General features: G+C 37.9%; 1 long non-coding RNA gene across 1 annotated transcript in view; it reads right to left on the bottom strand.

Annotated features, from left to right (window-relative positions):
- Positions 1–357: 357 nt before the first annotated feature.
- The window catches only part of LOC148131255 (uncharacterized), a 50,902-nt gene continuing 30,020 nt past the window's right edge, over positions 358–21,239 (bottom strand). Inside the window, exons 2-4 of the long non-coding RNA XR_015748629.1 lie at positions 8,105–8,213; positions 4,853–4,910; positions 358–648 (exon numbers count right to left, since the gene is read on the bottom strand). This is a non-coding gene — a long non-coding RNA (uncharacterized LOC148131255). The remainder of the gene's footprint in view (positions 649–4,852; positions 4,911–8,104; positions 8,214–21,239) is intronic.

Genomic DNA, 21,239 nt, shown 5'->3' with positions numbered 1-21,239 from the left:
TCATATAAAAATTCAGAATAAATGCACTTCTCATCTATTTCTAGGCAAGCCAGCTCTGCCCTGCAGTCTAAAATGGATCACATGATGTACATAAATAAATGTTCCCACAAGGCTTGTTAAAGCTATTGGAAGAGTTTTATTATTCCATCCTTGCTATTAATGGATGGAAAACATGGTACAGAAGTTACTAACCACAGAAAAATGTAGGAGACAGAGAAAAAAAAAATCCAATCCCTTTTTCTCTAAAATACATTTAATTGAATAAAGGGACACGTCTGATCGTTTTGCAACCCCCCCCCCCTTTAGGCAAGTTCACATTAAACTTGTGAGTTGTAACGTTAGAGATGTCTTCTGGCTATTTATATTTTTAGCTATCAATTACCTACCTCAAATTAAGTGTGCTATGCATTTTAAAATATAATGCATTTGGACAAAGAATTATGTTCCGAATGGTGAGGCACAAAAGTTCAATGCAAAGTTCATTCTGTGCTCTTTTTCCGCATTGGAGTTTCGTGAGGCAACCCCTGGGGGAGTTTGCAAGAAAGGTGTTCATGGGCTTTGGATGGGGGAAGGAGGCAAAACGAAGAGGATGCTTGAGGCGTCTTCTCTGAAGGGGGTCTGACATAGCCCCACTTTCTTCGCCAAATGCTGACCAAAGCAAAGTAAATGAAAACAGGAAACAAAAAAGCTGATTTGGAATTCCAGCATATTTCAGCAGACCATTCTCTCCTCTTCCTTTGAAAGTTTCTCTCCCTCCCTCTCTCTTTCTCCCTCCCTCCCTCTCATTCTCATTCTCTCTCTTTTTCCTATCTCTCTTTCTCTCCCGCCCTCTCTCATTCTCTCTTTCTCCTCCGTCTTTCTTTCTCCTCTGTCCCATTCATTCTCTCTCCCTCCCTCCCTCCCCCTTCTCTCACATGCAGGATTTCAAACTCTAGCTTATGTGTAGCAGAGACTTTTGGATTTTCTCACGGTACAGCCAAAAAGACTTTTTCTGGCCTTGCAAATAAATGGGTAATAGCAATTCTATCTTAAAAGTATGATTTCTCCTGTGTCAACCCATTTTAGCTTGTCATAAATTGACAATTAAACAATCCGTGAACACAATTCACCATGTATGTGGTCTGTATGTAGTCAGATATGTACATGTATATCTAAGCATTTATTTATGGGCAGAGAGACAGGAGGCATATAAATTTAATTAAATATATAAATAAATGTAATTTAAAAACACAATTAAGGCATTACATGCAAAGTTAATGAACATTTTGAAGAGGAAGAGTGCCATGACATTTTCCTTCAGTGACAATAGCCAGGAATATGTGGTGGATAGTTGATCCATGGTTTATATTCATTAAATTACCTTGCAGCTTTGCATAAACTGTCCCTTCCTTCCTTCCTTCCTTCCTTCCTTCCTTCCTTCCTTCCTTCCTTCCTTTCCTTCCTTTCCTTTCCTTTCCTTTCCTTTCCTTTCCTTTCCTTTCCTTCCTTCCTTCCTTCCTTCCTTCCTTCCTTCCTTCCTTCCTTCCTTCCTTCCACACGATTCATACCTAAGCATACTGTAGATGTGAATGTAATTGAAGAAGGAGGCTCTGGTACTATTGGTTTCCTAAAATGCTACTGGTTGGTACAGTTGAATAATAGGCACTCAGCAAAGAGCTACAAAACCAAAATTGCTCTTCAAAGCATAGGACAACATCACCAAAGGCTGAAGAAATGTAATACAGCAGTATAAGATTATATAACTTTAATATTTATTTTATTTTATTTTTTACTACATTTCCTGGTTCTTCTGGGATGAATGAGAGGAACTACAACATCTACAACATATAAAACATATCCATTATCAGAAGTAATCAGCTATTTATCAGAAGACCAGCTAATGGAACAATTCTAAATAAGGTTCCTAAAGATTAGATCCCATTGTGGAATTACACGCAAGACAACCCAAGATGAGATAAATTATGGTCCTTCTGCAAGGAAGAAACATTAGTTCAATAAATCCTTCACTTATGACCACAATTGGGAGCCAAAATTCCATTGCTAAGCAAGGTGGTTGTCAGGTAAGTCACACACCTCCACCAATTCTAAAAACTTTTTGCCAAGGTTGTTAAACAAATCACTGCAGTTGTTAAGAGAATCCAGGTTCCCCTATTGACGTTGCTTGTCAAAATCTGGCTGGGAAGATTGCAATAGGGTTCACATGAGGCAGGGATTCTGCAACTATTGTAATTACATGCCAGTTGTCAAGGGCTCAAATTTTGATGTGACTGTGGGTTCAGTGCAACAGTTGTAAGCCTGAAGTCTAATTGTAAATCAGTTTTTTTGCAGGGCCATTGTAATTTTCAACAGTTACTGAATTGTAAGTAAAAGACTGCCTGTGTATCTATCTCATTTTAATGTAGTAGCTTGTAATTCTGATTAGACATAGATGGGATCATTGGGGATAACTTTATATCAATTCAAATCAGCTTCATAATTCTCAAACTTCCCAAATCTTCTGCACAAATGTTGTGATTCTTCTTCTTCTTCTTCTTCTTTTTTTTTTTTTGTAGCCAGGAAGAGAAGAACAGAAATCTTAAATCTGTACAGCAAATTTTAAGAAATAATAGAAGAAATCTAGCAGAAGGAGAATTGGGGTGCACAGACAGATAGCAAATATCCTTCCATTCATGAATTTCCATTGATCACCTGGATAGACCCATGCTTTTTAAAAAATATTCTGCTAATAGATTATATTGTCGTCCTTAGTGGGACACATGGATTTGCAAGGCATGAAAGAAATGTTTAAATAAATAATATAATGATGACAACCCTATCCCACAGAACTTAGGAAAGGTGCAAGAAAATGATTGCATATAAATAAAAGAAAATTTAGTCAAAGAGTTACTTTGACTAAAAAAATATACTGGGCCTGGCTCAGCAGGTATTATGCTATGAAATTGGAAAGTAGCCAAATTCAGGAGTTGAAAAAAAAGAGAAACAGAGGGAGGGGAGCACATTTCCCTTCTTTTTCCATGCCATTTAAACCACCCCCACCCCAACTTCTGCAACTTCTCTGAGGAAAAAAAATATCCTGCCATGCAGATTTTATTTTGTTAAGCTTTACACTGTTATAAGTGAGCTCAAGTTGCAAATTTAATTTCTACACAACTAATGATATGGGAGCATAGTGTACTCCAGGGGACAAAATGAATTAAATGGGTTATTTAAAATCCAGGTGGATACATGTTTTTCTTAGTCTGAACGGTAAAACTTATGAGACAGAAACGGTCTTACAATGTATAATAGCTGGAGGAAGGAAGGAAGGAAGGAAGGAAGGAAGGAAGGAAGGAAGGAAGGAAGGAAGGAAGGAAGGAAGGTTGAATAATGTATAAGAAATGATTCGTAACACATCTCTGTCAGCCTGCTCTAAGAAAGCACATATATGACTTATTAAAGATGTTTTCCTGCAGAGATGTGAATATTGTTTACATTTTATTTGGTTGCTGCCAGAAACTTTTGTGTTGCACAGTATATATAGCTGGCTGCCTCCCTTTCAGTTCCTTGGTAAGGGAACTGTAGCTGTGATCTGATCTTAGACTAAGATATATGTCAAAAAGATTCCTTGGACCTTCTCTATTTACTCACTTCCGATTCATATCTGACCCTTTCCACAATTACAAAGATGTTCTTATCTGTAGCTGTTTCCACTTAAAACCAGAGTGGAAAAATTTTGGGATCTGACGCCAGCTTCATCATAGCACATACTTTCCAAGGGCCAGAACTTGCAAGAAAATAATAATGAATGGTATTAGTTGCTGATTACACTGATCATGTACTGTATGTGTCTTTACCCTGAAAATACCCCATTTATATGCTTTCCATACATACAATCCACAGTACTGTATTTTCACCTGTAGGTGATGCTAGCAAATTACATACTTATGTCACTGTAGAATAATAATTGGCTCATTCTATATTTTCACTAACTAGTGGCAGGAGCCGTTTCTGAGGTTGTTAAGATATCTTTGTTTCGAAATAGTTTCAGATTTTTTGCTAGAGGCAATGGGCCTTGCTTCCATCATTAAGGCTAATAAGCTGCCACCCAAAAACTCACTACTTGCATCTCCACCCTCCCACCATCCCAAAGTCTTACGTGCCTTAGTCATATATGCAATTATATCCGATCCTCGGTGCGGTAGAGGCAAGGGCAGTTTACAGTTCTCTTGTGGCAAAATTAATATATAACTGGCCTGCATATGTCTACAGTTTCATTCTTTATTCTGAAGAAAGGTAATAACCACAGAAATAATAACACTAGATTTATGAAAGATGCCTTGACTTACTAACACACCATCATAAAAATAATTAAGTACAGTATAGTAGAAGAGAGATCGCAGATGAAAGTGGTGGTTATTAAGAGAATTAATTGGACTGCAAAAAGATCTGTGTTTTGCATGCTGCACTTATGGAAGTGTCTGAGAAAGGAAGTTTGGGTGATATTCGAGAACAGGGCTGTCAAACTTGTGGCCCACGGGCTGGATGTGTCACACATTGGCCACGCCCATGCCCACGCCCACGCCCGGTTTAGCAAAGGGGGGAATTGCCATGACGACGCAAGTTTGACACCCCTGTTCTAGAGGGAAACTTACAAAAGGCCACCATGCATGGCTTCCCAGAGTGTTAAATAAACACAAAGATGCCCTCAACTCATGTTCAACTCCATATAATTTCATCAACAACGTTACATAAATTATTAGCAACTAACTTGTTCCAGGATGAGGATGACAACGAGGGGAGAATTGGACTAGCCTGACCTCTGGGATTCTGAGGAGGTTCCCCTATGGAGTCTCCTCAGAATTCATGGACTTACCATGACTAACACTGCTTGGCTCATGGGATCAGCCACAGTGGTAGTTTAAAGAAGCATCCTGAAAGGAGAAAATATTTCTGTATCATTCTTTATTGGCCAAGTGTGATTGGACACACAAGGAATTTGTCTCTGGTGCATAAGCTCTCAGTGTACATATAAGCAACAAGTGATAAATTAAGATCATAATAATAAAATACAATTATCACGAATCATAACACTCAGTGATAGACATAAGATGCTAAACAAAAACAATCAGCATAAATCATAAGATACAAACAACAAAGTGACAGTCATAAGATGCTAAAGGAATAGGTAATAGGTAAGATGAGAAGGATAATAGTAATACAGCCCTACTACATGGTTTGATATCCTAGGGCATAAGGCAGTGTTCTGGGAATTAGTTGTTTAGCAGACTGGTAGCATGGGGGGAAACTGTCTTTGTGTCTAGTTGTTTTGGCATGCAATGCCCTGTAGCGTTGTCTTGAGGGAAGATTATTTATTAAATACAGGAACACAAAGAAGCTGATCTCAATATTGTGAATTACTCAAATGGAAAATGGAGAGGAGGATCTCATTGTTCTGCTGAGCTTCATTCTCAAAAACAACCGGTTTTCCTAAGTTTCTTAGCAGGATGGTTGGTACCTCAGCGGGCGGGCGGGGCAGGGCGGGGCGGGGTGAACGGGCGCTTCGGAGAAGCTGCACTCCGAAACCACCAGAAACGAAGGCAGGCAGGCAGAACGGAGGATTGAACCGTGGGCGGCAGGGTGGGGGTGAACGGGCGCTTTGGGGAAGCTGCGCTGACAGGAAAAGCCACCCTGCCGGCTTCTTTGAAGCAGTTTCTTCCTGGGCTGGTGGAGGAGTGTGAGAGCGACTGAGAGAGGAACGAGGCAGACACCTGAGGGATGAGGCTGAGGGAGGGAGGGAGACACCTGAGGGATGGGTCTGATGAAGGCAGGGCCGAGAGGCGAGGCTTCTCAGCCGTCCTGCAGGGACTATCTGTCGCTCAGGGTTGCAATGAGGAGGCATTGGCGTTCCTGAACTTGGTGGTTTGCTGGCAGACGTTTTATTACCCGACTAGGTAACAACATCAGATGTTACCTAGTCAGATAATGAAACGTTTGCAAGCAAACCACCAAACTCGAACCCCCCCGGTCCTTGAAAAAGTGTTTCTGAGTGAAACTGGTCCCTGGCACAAAAAAGGTTGGGGACCACTGTCCTAGGGCATAAGGCAGTGTTCTGGGAATTAGTTGTTTAGCAGACTGGTAGCATGGGGGGGAAACTGTCTTTGTGTCTAGTTGTTTTGGCATGCAATGCCCTGTAGCGTTGTCTTGAGGGAAGATTATTTATTAAATACAGGAACACAAAGAAGCTGATCTCAATATTGTGAATTACTCAAATGGAAAATGGAGAGGAGGATCTCATTGTTCTGCTGAGCTTCATTCTCAAAAACAACCGGTTTTCCTAAGTTTCTTAGCAGGATGGTTGGTACCTCATGAAGTGACTGAAATGTTCAAGAGAGACATGGGTGGAAAAAGCTGTTGCCTTGTGTTTTATCACTGATAGTAGATGAAAGCATTTTCAATTGGAAGTACATCTTTAAAAAATTGTTTCATGTTTTACATCTCTCTGTTGTAGTTTATAGTAGTAACATAATGATGGGCCAATGTATCAACAAAATATATCCTCTTTGATATGTTGGTCTTTATGTATACTTTATATTACTATGATTAGTTTAGAATTCTGGTCTGCTAGTTGGAATCTGATTGAGGTGTGTGTTTATTTGTACATGCTTGTGTATGTATGCTGGTTTTAGACTAACATTTAAACAACAATCAAGAACAAAATATTGAAAATATGTAATAAAATAATAGGAACTACAATTTTTTATATAAAATCCTAATTTGAGAATGAGGACAATTTCTTATTTTGAGGAAAAGTAGGAAGTTTTAAAAATGTCTACTTTTTACTTCTATCTAGAAAGACCTAGATAGATATATTAATAACATAACAATTCTTATTACAGATTAATATGTTAATACAAGTTTAAAAAGGGAAAGCAAATATGAGTACTGCATTTATTTAGATGAAAGATTCTTTGCTATTATGTTAATTTTTCACTACTATCTTCCCCAATTTTAAATATTATTGATTCAATGAAAGATGAACTTTAGTTTTTTTCACTATTGTTATCTGGCAACTAACAAAACCAATTGAATTTCAATTTTCATGTCACTACATTTTCCACATGTGTGGGGAGGGTGTTTTTTTTTTTTTGGAGGGGGGAATGATTGGGGATGAATGGAAACTAATATAGTGTCTAGCCAAAGTAGAATTAACTTGCTATGAAGAATTCCCTGTTTCTAAAAAAGCTTTTGACTAAAGTTAATAGGTGGACATTTTACCAATTTGATTACAACTTGTCCAACCTAACACAGAAAAAACTTCAATTAACATAATGCCATTTTAAGAGGGTGTACTACTATCTATGAATTATTTTATAGTCAATTCTTGATGACTTGCAGAAATAGATTTATGCTGAGGATTTGTTATTGTCATTGCTTTAAAATATGTTCAAAGGCAGTTTTATAAATTTTTAAAATTGAAAGGTAGGCTAGAAATATTCGAAACAGAGAGATAAATTTTCTTGATACTCATTACATTTTGTGTGCTGGGTTTAAAATGTGCTCTGTATTACAATTTACTACTAACTTTGCTTACTCAGGTTATTTTCCTAGTTAAATGTATACATCTCTATTTAAATTACAATTAAATTATAGCAACATAGAGGTCCTGTGTTTGTTTGTTTGTTTGCTCATAACCTTCTAAAGTACGTTAGATTGAGATTGACAAAGATGTCACTGGGGGAATTAACATAATATTTTGGGGTCATAGTTTGATTTATTTATTTATTTATTTATTTATTATTTATTCAAAACACTGAAAGAGCCACCCATCATATGCACCATAAATCTGGGCAGTTTTAAAAATGATTAGTAACCTTTATCTATTTATTTATTTTATATAGACACTCATCTTACTTGCATGGGACTCTGGTATATACACAGTTCAAACAAAATAAAATCATAGTCTTCTACCATTAAAAACATTTTAAAATGCAGTAATAAAAAGACAGACAGAAATGCAATCTGATTATATGTGGTATAACACTTTAGCAGGCCCAATTTGAGCCTAATGGCATATCTACGTTTTGAAGGCCCTCTGGAAGTCTGGCAGAGATAGGGACAATCTCACCTGAGGGGAAATGAAGTTCTGGAAGGCAAGGGCCATGGCTCTCCTTCTGGATCCCAGCAAATGAAGTTCCTTGGCTGACATGATCCACAACACGTTCTTCCTGTTGGACCTGATGGGATAGGTAGAAATAATTGAGCAGAAGCATTCCCTCAAATTACTGTGCTTCCATTAGCTTATTAGTATAATTTTTAAGGAAGAACCACAATATTATAAAAAACTGAAAGAGAAGATAAGGGAATATGAATTATAATACACTGTAATTTGATGTTATTCTCTAGTCACAATATTTATTGTGACAACTACACAGTGCTAACTAGCACTGCCACTAGCCAAACCTCTTGGGAACATTAAGATTTGGAATCCTATACATCTGAGAAACAGTCCATTAGAGAAGGTGCTTTTACACTATGGCTCTAAAAATTCACTTTTGTAAAATTAGAAAGAAGCCCAGTAGATTCAGTCCTATATTCTTTTTTATTACTCCTTTTAATCAAGATAATCAGAAGCCCAAAATTTCCCTCAAGTTGGGAGGAATCAGCAGATGGAACTTTGGGATTTCATCAAGCTGCCATATATTTTGCCAATAATGCAGCCTAGACTGAGTGGGGCCTATTATATCAAGCCTTATTTGAAGTTCTAAAGTCAGCCTCAAATCATCAAAACACAAAATTCAATCTCTATAGTTTCCCCACAAATCTGTCCTGCATCCTTGTCTTATCAGTTAATGAATATTTCAGCTTTAACAACAACACAAGAGCACACAACAAACTAAATGTTAACGATTCCAAACTCGATTGCAGGAAGTACGATTTCAGCAACAGAGTGGTCAATGTCTGGAACTCACTACCTGATTCTGTTGTCACTTGCTCAAACCCCCACTCCTTTACCCTCAAACTAACCTCTATTGACCTCACCCTCACATTCCTGTAAGGGGCATGCATAAGTGCACAATCGTGCCTACTGTCTCTGTCCTATTGTCCCCAATTATTAGTTCCTATTTCTTGTATTTAAACTTATGTTTATTCTTTTTCTGTTATTTGGTAAGCTTTTGGCAAATAAAATAAATAAATAAAATAAATAAAATAATGTGTTGCCTTGAGTCAATAAACGTTCCTTGCCTCTCTCTTATAGGCTTCTTCCACAAAGAATTATTCTTTGACATTAATATGTTACATGGGGTCAATATGTATAGTTTTAATGAAAAAAAAAGGACTAAGGGTAATGGCAATGTTCCAATACTCCAGTATTTCAAGGGTTGCCACAAAGAAGATGCCACAAAGAAGAGGGTGAGGGCAGGGGTGGGTTTCTACTGGTTCTGTCCACCTCTGTAGAACTGGTAGCTCTGAAGAGCAGCAGACATAGAACCGGTTCTATGTCTGCTGATGTTTTTGCCCACCCACCCATCTGGGTTCTTACCTGATCTTTATTTCCTGATTTTTCAACGTCAGCTGCCGAACAAGGCGCAGCTGCAGTTAGAAAAGCAGGAAAAGAGGGTTGTTTCAAAGTCTGCTTCTCTGCAGGCAGCTGATGATGACGATTTACAGGTGTGCAGCTCACAGCCTGCAGGGAAGCTCGTAAATCCTGAACTGGTAGTTAACCCTGTCGTATCCCTGTCATATCCCACCTGGGTTAGGGTTATTCTCCAAAATACCTGAAGCAGGACAAGAAGTGATGGATGGAAACTAATCAAAGAGAGAAGCAACCTAGAACTAAGAAGAAATTTCCTGAAGTTAGAACAATTAATCAGTGGAACAACTTGCCTCCAGAAGTTGTAGGTGCTTCAACACTGGAAGTTTTAAAGAAGAGATTGGACAACCATTTGTCTGAAATGGCATAGGGTTTTCTGCCTGAGCAAGGGGTTGGACTAGAAGACCTCCAAGGTCCCTTCCAACTCTGTTACTCTGTTCTGTTCTAATAAGGATACAGATCATAGAGGAAAAGTCACCAGCAAAATGTTTTTGGTCCACAGATCCTAAAGAGCACCAGTCGGCTCTTATATTACTCAAAGCATGCTTTTAAATGAAGTCATCTACATCTTTTTTTTTCCAAATCATGTTCCTGATTCTCACCGTTATTACTTTTATATTGTTTCAGAGCAGTTTTGGGCAGAAATTTCCAGCGTGATTCTGCCCAATGAGTTACTGAGCTCATTTTAAAACATACGCAGATGAATCACTTTGGCTAGAGATAGATAACAATGTTTTGTTTGTTTAAAAATGGTTGACGATGGTTGTCAGAGAAACAATTGCTTAAGATTTCCTCTGACCCAAGTTTAATCAAAAGAATGAAAGTGGGAAAAAGATTCAAATATCCACAAGAGAAAAAAGACACATCAGGCAACACGATGGAATAAAACAAGACATAGCCCAGCAACAAAAAATAAAACATTTTGTTCAAACTGTTTTATTTTTGTAATTTCATGGGCAGTCAGTGAGGAGTAAGCCTATTGTCAAATTTCATTTCCATGTCTGCTATGCTACAGGTGCCACATTGGCTGGCCAAGTAAATTCGATCATTCTTGGCCCAGATTTTTACAAAAAATCCACAAAAGCAAGTGAGGAAAGCTGTCGATCAGATGTTGATAGATGTCAATTTTGTCTCCTTTCCATTGCTACATGTTGGCTTCCTCTGCCTGAAGTATGGATGATTCTTGTGGTTAGTTGCTCATAACTAACCACCAAAGAGGCACATAGGAAACTGGCAAGATTCTGAGTCAGATGATTGAATTAGTTAGCCCAGAATGCTTGATGCTGATTGGCTATACTTTTCCTGGATTTTCCATTAGTGTGTTTCCAGCCCTATCCGGAGGTGTGTAGCCTTTTAGCCTTTGTAAATCTTGTCTTGAGTCATGTCTCCTCCCTTAATTCCCTAATCTAAGATATTTGATCTCTGTCTTACATTATGGAGCATTTGTCATCATCTTGCATATATATTAATTCATTGTTGATTTACTTCTGCCTGTTATGATTCATTAGCCCTATAAGCCTCTGATGGCCAGTCTTAAGGATGTTGTAGCCTTCCTATTTAATTGTTGCTGCTTTACTAATTAGCCTTCATCGGTAGACTGCAAAGACATCACAAATAGTAGAGAAGTAATGACAGTAGAATACTCTTCAACAGAAGCTGGTCAAAATCAAGATAATGCAAATATTAGGTAAGTACATTGATTATTCTGAAAAATATGAAAGAACCTGAAAGTAGGGGAGGTGATACTTTGTGGTTAATGCTTATCCTCTTCCTGTCTATTTGGTTGGCTTAGCATTATTCCCTTTTAAGATTACATTGGATCGTAAGTGGGAACACTTATGGCAATCTTCCTCTTACATGAAAGAAATTCCTGGCATGAATTTTGAACTAATAAATGCCCTTTGAAAAATGCCAGCTTTACAGAGGAAAAGAGAGGTAGTACATGGCACTATTAAGAAAAACATGAAGAAGAATCCTCCAATGGGAAATCTAATAAATGTAATGCCATGCTGTAATAAAGAGCACTTGAAAATGGATGAGGTATAACAAAATTATTCATAAAGAGAAATAGGAAAAAAAATGTCATGCTGAGTGGTTACATGCAGTTAGATGGAGCACTAACAAGGTTATCACTGTGAGAAAAGTGCTGGTGTGTTCAGTGATGCTCCCTTAACAAACACAAAGGGAAAGCAATGTTTTTCCTCCCCGAATATGAATGTTGTGAGTTTAGAGGCGTGCTAAACCCTGATATTCTTTATAATAATTCAGGCCCAAGAGCCATTAGAGCCACTTGTATGTAAGAGCATAGGAATTTTCCTTTCAAATTGTTTGATAGCTGGCTTGTAGTCCAAATGTTTTCCCCCTACTATTTTAGCTTCTTGTTTTCATGCTATGCAATGCATTGTGTAGAATTATAAACAATATAATGCCTGGGCTATTGATAATGTCTCACTTGCTATACACGTCCATAACTTTTTTTTTCTCTTCAGCCCTGATACTCTACTTTCCGGCTTCAGTTTCTGCCAAACTTTCTTAGTAGCATCTCGGAATGAATGTAAAATGTAATAGGACATAAAATAGTGGTTGGCAACCGGTGGACCACGGCCCACTGGTGGGCCATGAAAATTTTTTGGTGGGCCGCAGAAAAATATCACTCCCAGAGCACACACCCCCAAAGCAATTAATCCAGGCTGCGCAGAAACACAAGGCTGCTCCGCCCACATGGCCCGCGGCAACCCTCTGCGCCCACTCACTCCTAACCTGGCAAACTTGCCTGATAAATTGCTATTTTTCCTTTTTCTGACCATCATCTGTTCTGCTGTGCCGGGAGATTTAGATTAGCTAGGAAGCAGGAAATGGTTGAATTTCTTGCTTTCTAGCTAGTCTTTAGATCTTCGGCTCTGCTTTTAAGCACAGCCAAACCTCCCTCAGGACCGAAGGTTCTATTATTCAGTGCAGACTCACGGCAAGGAAATTTGGGAGACTGAGCTAGCCGATGGCAGATAGATAGATCACTGAATGATTCTGTGAGCAACTCAATCTGCCTGCCTGCTTTGCCTGATTTTGGGTAAAAGTTGCTCTTTTTTATAAAAAAAAATCAATATTTACATACATGGTGTGTTGTGAGTTAATTTTATGAGTTTGCTTGTAAGCAAATTTTGTGTGACAGACTGAGCTAGCCGATGGCAGATAGATAGATCGCTGAATGAATCTGTGATTCTGTGAGCAACTCAATCTGCCTGCCTGCTTTGCCTGATTTTGGATAAAAGTTGCTCTTTTTTTAATAAAAATTCAATATTTATATAAATATTTATAATATTTACATACAAGCCATGCCCAGCCAGTCACATGACCACCAAGCCACACCCACAAATTATGCCACACCCACAGAACCGGTTAATGGTTCCTGGGATTTAAAATTATGAGTGTGGTGGTCCCTGAGGTCCAAAAGGTTGGCAACCCCTGACATAAAATTCTTACTTCCAAGATTCTTGAAGGCAGAATATAATTTGGGGGCGGGGGGAGGGGAGCAAACAAATGACGTCATTAGCTTCCTAGATGCATTGTTCACAATGTGATCGTGTTTATCTTTCAATCCTCCTTTTCCTCTTCTATCTTCCATTGGTCAAGCTATTGCCAGAGGATTTTTATCGCCTTTTGAATTATTCCTTTGCCCTTTCTCAAATATTTTGCTTGCTTTCTTCCTCGGGGGTTATAAAAAAGCAAAAATTTCATTAGAGGCACGCTTCCCTTTCTGTGGCGAATCATAGGCTTTCGCGTAGCTCAACCCCTCCTCCTCCACCCCCCCCATTCCTTTGCCCTTTCTCAAATATTTTGCTTGCAAATCTAACTTGACCTGGGATTTAGAACATCCATAGACAATTTCTTGGTAGTGTCATCTGCTTCCCTTTTCCTGTGGCAGAATCATATGGCTTTCTGCGTAGGTCTCTGCATTTCATCATTCCTCTTTTCCTCCTCCACCCCCACCCCCTTTCATTTTACAATATATGCAAAATTTCACAATCAGATGCAAATCAGTAACTACTGAGTTCGGGAAATGTAGAACATCCATAGACATTTTGGGAGGGTTGTTACTCTTTAAAGGTTGGATGGAAAAGAATGGAGTTAAATAAATATATATGCTGGTTACACATTCACAGCAAGTAGTCCACACCAAGCACATTAAGATGGGTAAATCATATTGAGTTGCATCTCTCTCTCTCTCTCTCCTCTCTCCCCCTTCTTTTCTCTCTCTCCTTCTTTCTCTCTCCCCCCTCCCTCTTTCTTTCTCTCTCTCCCCCCTCCCTCCCTCTCTCTCTCCCTCCCTGCTTCTCTCTCTCTCTCTCTCTCTGCCAAAACAATCAGAAATCCAGCCCCTGTGCCAAACACATGCATAAGATAACAAATAAAATGTAGATGGATGCGTTCCTCAAAAGTAACTTGAAGTTTATTTCTAATTGTTGAACTTTTGAAAATAATGAACCCATTTAGATGTTATGCAACATACACTCTCATATATGGAAGTAAAAATGCTTTTATATACTTTATACTGCTATAGAAATCTGTCTTTGACAGCTGAAGTGTTTTTAGGATTCATCAGATAAAAACTTAAGAAATATTTTTCAAGCAACTAATACATTCAGTAGTCAATTTACACCCTACTTTTATACATAAATATATAAAATGAATATGTTTTCATGAAATTTTCACTTCTATAGGAAATGTTTCTAGGCCTTTCAGTGGAAGAATAAGATGAAGAGCACATGCTATAAATAACAAGTAGATCCTAATGAATGAGCGGGAATTTGGTTTGCTGTACAAGCACTTACATGAAAAATGTAGAGGGAGAAAAGCTGCTAGAATAAAGTTAGCATTTGGTATCGCTTGTATAATAAATATTAAGGATAATCACAACTACAGGCAAAAATATATTCTCATACTTATTATTTATTTATTTTGTTATTTTGTCATGTGTTTTTTTTTGTCCCGCCTACTTGTTGCTCATTCCAGACAGGCAGTGGACACAAGAGGCAATAAAATCAGAGTTTTCCCCTCACAGACTGCCTGTCTGGAATGAACAACAAGTAGGTGGAACATCTCTATATGATTTCCCCGTCTTAATGTGCTTGGTGTGGACTACTTGCTGTGAATGTGTAACCAGCATATATATTTATTTAACTCCATTCTTTTCCATCCAACCTTTAAAGAGTAACAACCCTCCCAAAATGTCTATGGATGTTCTACATTTCCCGAACTCAGTGGTTACTGATTTGCATCTGATTGTGAAATTTTGCATATATTGCAAAATGGAAGAAGGGGGAGGAGGTTGAAGAGGAGAAGAGGAATGATGAAATGCAGAGAGCCAAATGATTCTGCCACAGGAAAAGGGAAGCAAATGACACTACTGCAGTGCAAACGTATCACAACTTCTATCAATCTGCATACTAATGATTGGAAGGTTATCTCTGAACTAACCAGCATCTTCCATTAAACGTATCATATATCTATTCTTCCTGCACCTTGGTAAAATTTTATCCTAGCAGTGGAATTTATGGAATATAAATATCTTGAAAAGGAGTAACAGCTATATTTTCCAATATAAGCATCATTGAATTTGATTTGTAATAATAATTATATTGAATATAATAAATTAATGGCAAAATGCAGCTTTACTTGGAACAGCTTAGATCCTGCAAGTGTATCTTTAACAACAACATCTGCCTATCCCACATCCTTGGGAAGGATTCACTAAGTGGATAAAAATGCCAAAGCCCATCTGAACATCTGGTTGACTGTGCTTCCAATCATGATCATAATAAATTCAAAAACATATGGAACACCAGTTGTACGTCATCAGTCAATTGCAAAACGCAAGTTTACTTGGAACAGCTTGCATCCTGCAATGATATTTGTAATATTATTAAACAATGTCTGCCTATTCCAGATCCTTGAGAAGGACTCGATAGGGAGACCACAAAGCCAAAGCCAGCCTAAACATCTGCTTGACTATGTGACTAATCGTAATAATATCATTTCCTGTGGAGTTTTTGGTGCTCTGTGAGCGTGATGGTTTTCTTGCAGACATTTCATTACCAAACTAGATAACAACATCAGTTCAATCCTGCGCTACAAATGTTGCCTTCTATCAATATCATCTTCCAGCGGGACCTGTTTCCATGGGCATTAAATGTTGATGTCTTGTAATGAACTATTAGCACATAGAAGCTGTTTATTATAGGTTTTGAATGCTTTAGACATTGACATTTAAGAAATATCTTCTTTGTTTTTCTGGAAATTATGGAACACACCGATATGCAGGTATTGCAGTCTTCTATAGTATATGGCATGATTGTCATCAGATAGTTCATAACCATCGACCTTTAGTGCCTTAATAATTTTGGCAAATTGAATCTTTCACATAATATTTTTAGTAAGATAGAGAAGGTGCAGATTATGTTACATTGTTACAAGCCTTGTTCATGTCCACCAGTAGTGGGATCTTACCTGTGCCACTACTGGTTCGGTAGGTGATAGATTGTGCGCATGCATGTTCCTAACATGCGTGCCCCTGATGCACCAATCAGCTGAGAGGATGAAAAAACGAAAAGCTAGGAACGACCCTCCCAACCATGCGCCTTTCTCTTCTTTTATCCTCTCAGCTGATCATTGGAGGTTTTTTTCCCCTCCTCTCAGCTGATCAGAGCCTTTTTTTAACTACCGGTTTGGCTGAACTGGTCCGAACCAGTAACATACCACCACTGATGCCCATGCCACCTGCAGCATTCTCCACTATGACAAAGAGAATACCAGTCAGGTAGATTTTGGACAGTATGCCATGAACAAAAGCCAAAAGCCATTCATGCTCACTCTATTCTACTTAAATTAGGATCTCTAATCCAGAAATGGCATTGCAAGTCAACATAGCATTGCCCATAATTCAGCAACTCAGTGGCACAGGCTTCACCCTCATTCAGTACATACTAACATCCACTATTAATATTTTCTTAGTGGAATAACACAGCCATTGGAATTGTCTCTCATGTACAACTACAAAAACAAGGTGCCTAACATTGGCTTGTTTAGGTTTCTTAGGCTTTTAAAAGAATTTATTGCCTCATGAATACTCCCTCAAATTTTATTTTATTTTATAATATTTTTTAGAACTTTTGATTGCATAAATTTTGGAGTCTGTCTGGGTAGAAGTTCTCTTCAAGTCTTGTTGTTCGATGTGGTAAGGTGGAAAATTTGGATTTTTTCTATAATCTCAGCCACCCTTGGTACGCAATGGATCAAATAATTACATAAAATCTGTTTTAAAGTAGCAGCCTAGGAGACAATTTAGATATTTAAGATGTTTGGAGTGGTTCAGTCCCAAACTGCATCATGCTGTGGCTGAGTTGGTAGGTGGGCATGGCTACAATCTGAGTAGATATCTGAGGTTTTTTTTAAAAAAAAAAACAACTAAAATTGGCCATTGGGGATTTTTTTCCCTTGAAGCTTACAATTTAATTGAAGTATCAAGATAATTCAACTTATATTAGGATTCCCTGCACATTTCTCCAGGTTTCTGCCAGGTTAGTTAAAAAAATATTTACTGGTCTGAGCCTCCAACCTTAAAATGATCCCACAGGATTTCATCAGCTTCTCCCATCATCACAAAACCAACCAGATTTATAGTAGGTGCAATATGCATATAGGATAACTGTGACAATATTCAAATAGATTTAAGCCATTTGTTTTTAAAATATTGTAACTCCCCTTCCTACCATCACTTCCTAGTTCTTTTTCCATTTCTTGAAAAGATAAAACATTGGTTGAAAAGTTTATCTTTCAGAAAAGGGCTGGTGTCACCCAAAGCTTTCCTTATTTCCTGTACAGAGTATTAATTATTCACATCCCATTCCCTTTAAAGGTTGCTAGTGGGCCAGGCTGCAAAAAATAAAAAAATAAAAAAATTGGATTGTGCAGAGGCCAGAGCAAGGAATGAATTTACTTCTATTCTGAAACTGCTAGCAAGGCCTAGCATTAAAATATGTACTATAGACATGAAGCTTAATGATGATAGCTGGGGGCTAACTCTTTCCAACTTTCCCTAACCATGGCTGTGGTTAGGAAGAAAAGGAAGTGGGGGGATTAGGAAGGAAGGAAGTTATTATTTTATTATTTATTATTTATTATTAATAAATTGTACATTGTTCTTTTTTATTATTATTATTATTATTATTTTCTAAATTGTAATTGTTCTTTATTTTTGTAAGCCACTTATAGTTGTTGTGAGCAAGTAGGCGGGTATTTTTTTCCTTCTTTTAATGAGGGAGGGAGGGAAGAAAGATTTTTGCTTGTATGCTCATACAATGTATGTTTCTGGCTTATTCATTTGTCCTGGCTTAGGCAAGTCATTCACACACCCTCCTTGCTCAAATCTGAGCTGTCCCTTTGGTGAGGACATGTCCTCACAAGTGAACCTCCCTTATGGAGCCTATGCCTCAGTCTTTTCAAGCAACATCCAGGTGAACCAGCAGGAAAATTGTGTTTTTCAAGGGATAAACCCTCTTACATGAGCAAAGTGTCACAGTTTTTGATGTAACTTAATAATAATTCATAACACATGAAATCAGAGCTTGGAGCATAGGTTGAGAACAGAATCCAAAGGGCTATAACATTCTGCTCTTAAATGATATTAATGAACAAGGCCACAGAATGAGGAAGTGATTATTGTTAACTTCCTTTTCAGCACAGAAAGACTTTTTTTTAATATTTAATTTTTTTTAAAAAAAATAATAATATAAAAATACAACACGGTGCAGAATCTTACTTTTGTTCCCTTCCTTCTTGGTCACAAAAAAGGGGGGGGAATAGAGAGGAGAAAAATCCTCAACCTAACCTCTGCCTGCTAGATGTCAAATTCCCCATGCTGGCTTCAAGTTGTGTCAGAAGCATTCTGAAGAATTATATTGACACCATCACCACTTTCTACAAGATGGAGAACATCTTGTACTTCCCAAAGTGGAAAATTATGTAGCTCACCAGATAATGTTGGTGTATTAATATTATTAAATATACCAACTTATGCAAGAGTGTTAAATTTATGTTTTACCAACATTGGGGCTGAAAGATGAAAACGGAAGCAGTATGGTCCATCCCATAATTAGGTAGACCAAGTTGTCCTGATAGAGTGGTCCCACTGGAGAAAAAACTCTTACTTGTGCAAGATTTACTTTAAAAAATAATGGCATTGAAATCATCGTTACAAACATCTAAAAATAAAACCAAACTCTCTAACCGCCAGTCAGTTTAATGAAGAACTTGGCCTTGCATAAATTTGTCTAGTTGGTTTGGTTTAATGTAGTCAGCAGTATGTACAAATAATTCCGGAGAGTTATGCATTGTAAATGGAGAACCTCTGTGGTGTTAATGAAAGTGTTAACATCTGGATTTCTTCTTACAGAGAAGACCGCAGTAGCCAGAAGTTTATGCATGAAGTAAGATGCTATTTAATTGCCTATGGCCAAAGGGTTAAAACAATGAGCAATGCAGAAAGATGGAAAACACATGCCATGCTGGGCACCAGTTCAGAGATACTATGTCACCATGAGTGTGAGAAAACATCAAATGCAGCTTCAGAGTGTTTATGCACTCTAAAGTAAATTTTGAAAAAAAAAAATGTAAGCATTGGCTTCAATGGGATCCTGGCTTCAGATTTAAAATAAACCTCCCACAAGGGGCATGTAATAATTTTTCCTCTTCATATCAAATATATAAACCTTAAAAAGAAAAGGAATATAAAAAATCCATTTGGCACAAGCTTTTTGGTTATGAGAGGGTCCGAGGGAACAGAGCCCCAAATCTATGCTCCACTCATTTTGCAATGATTGTGTCATCTGGAATAATATATGTAGTGGTCACTAAAGTTGCCTTTGGGGCTGTCCTTTTTGTTGTCCATTGTTTTTTTTTCCCATTCCCAGAAAGGCAGATTGGAGTTGGGTCTTACTCAACAATGAGGTCTATTGCTATGAAGACAATAAGAAGAGAAAGTGTAGTGTACTTATGTACATTCTTGAAATACTGCATTTCTATTGGTTAGTTAACATAGCTTAACGATTGGTTAATAACGACAGTTTAGGATTGGCCGCCTAAGCGGCGGGAAGTTTAAATAAATGCCATTGGTTGCGAGCCGCGAGCAGCCGCTATAAAAAGGGCTGCCGCGGCTCGACTTCAGTTGAAGTTACTGACTGTTAATAAAGAGCTGAATTCAACTCCGGTCTTCGAGTCTGCTTTGTTCTGGCGATAGAACAGAAAGGATACACAAAATAGTCTTATTCTTATCTTACTACATTATGCCCTACGCTTGCCACATGAAGCTGTTGCTTAGTGGTGGGGCTGCCCCATCTGGTTTCATTTTCATTTAAGGAGCCATATTTTAAATTTTATTAGGACTTATACCATCTATCTTGTCGGAATATTCCATCTTATCTGAAATCATCAGTGCATAACATAAGCCTCCAAAGTCTTGGCTATGGCTCTCAAAGCCTTCTCAAAAGTTACTATTAATTTTTTTAATGTGGCAGAGGGAGAAGATCATTAAATGCATGGGCATTAATCATCTTAACTGTACCATTATTATCATTATCATCATTAAGCTTGTGCTGCCTACTTCTTCTTTTTTCCTGTCTCCGTTTATAGTTTGGAGTGTGAGTTCTCATATACCATTCCAAAGTCAAGTGTAGTCTAAGCCCCAAATGAATTGTTGTCCATCCCATTAAGTAGATCAGACTAGGAAATCAACTCCACAGAGAGGACTAAAATGTTCTATTCAGATTGGCTATAGTATTTTGTACTATAGTATAGTACACAGAATTTTGCAAACCTGATTCTTATAGTATATCTCTCCCCAGCCACCACCCATAGATTCCAGTAAATCTGCCTGAGTTGCTTCTAACTACAGGTAGTCCTCAACTTACAACAGTTCATTTAGTGCCCGCTAAATGAAACATCACTGAAAAAAGTGACTTGTGATCATTTTTCACACTTACGACCATGGCAGCATCCCCATGGTCACATGACCAAGATTTGGATACCTGACAATTGGTTCATATTTATGATGGTTGCAGTGTGTCCGGATCATATAATCTCCTTTTGTGATTTTTTTTTTGACAAGCAAAAGTTAATGGGGAAGCCAGATTCACTTAACGATTGTGTTATTAACTTAACAACTGCCATGTTGTTCACTTAACAACTGTGGCAAAAAAAGTCATAAAATGGGACAAAACTCACTTAACAAATGCTCATGGCCTAAGGAAATATATATAGCTATATATATTAGCTGATGGCTAAGGACAAACGCTTGTAACATTTCAATATCCAGGTTGACTCTTACTGGATCTAAATAGATGTTTATGATCATTTTATGGCAATAATAAAGTTCTACTTCAACCCTCTTTTTCTTAATTTGGAGGTCTACAGACAAGACTTCCATTTTAAGGTGTTTATTTATTGCTGCAGGATGCTCTGTGACGTGCAAGAATATCAGTGAGTTTGTTGCATTTGCCTAATTTAACATGATTTTGGTGTGCCTTTTGCCACCTGATGTTCAGCTGAATGCTGGGCAAAGGGGCAAAATACACAGTCTACATGCATGTACGTTCTAATGTAATGTAATAATAAAGAT

The sequence above is a fragment of the Notechis scutatus genome, chromosome 3 (genome assembly GCF_049901735.1).
Source record: "Notechis scutatus isolate UNSWTSFEM ecotype Mainland chromosome 3, rNotScu1.2, whole genome shotgun sequence".
Taxonomy (NCBI): domain Eukaryota; kingdom Metazoa; phylum Chordata; class Lepidosauria; order Squamata; family Elapidae; genus Notechis; species Notechis scutatus.
Note: the sequence above shows the minus strand (reverse complement) of the source record. Positions and strands in the feature narration are given on the sequence as shown.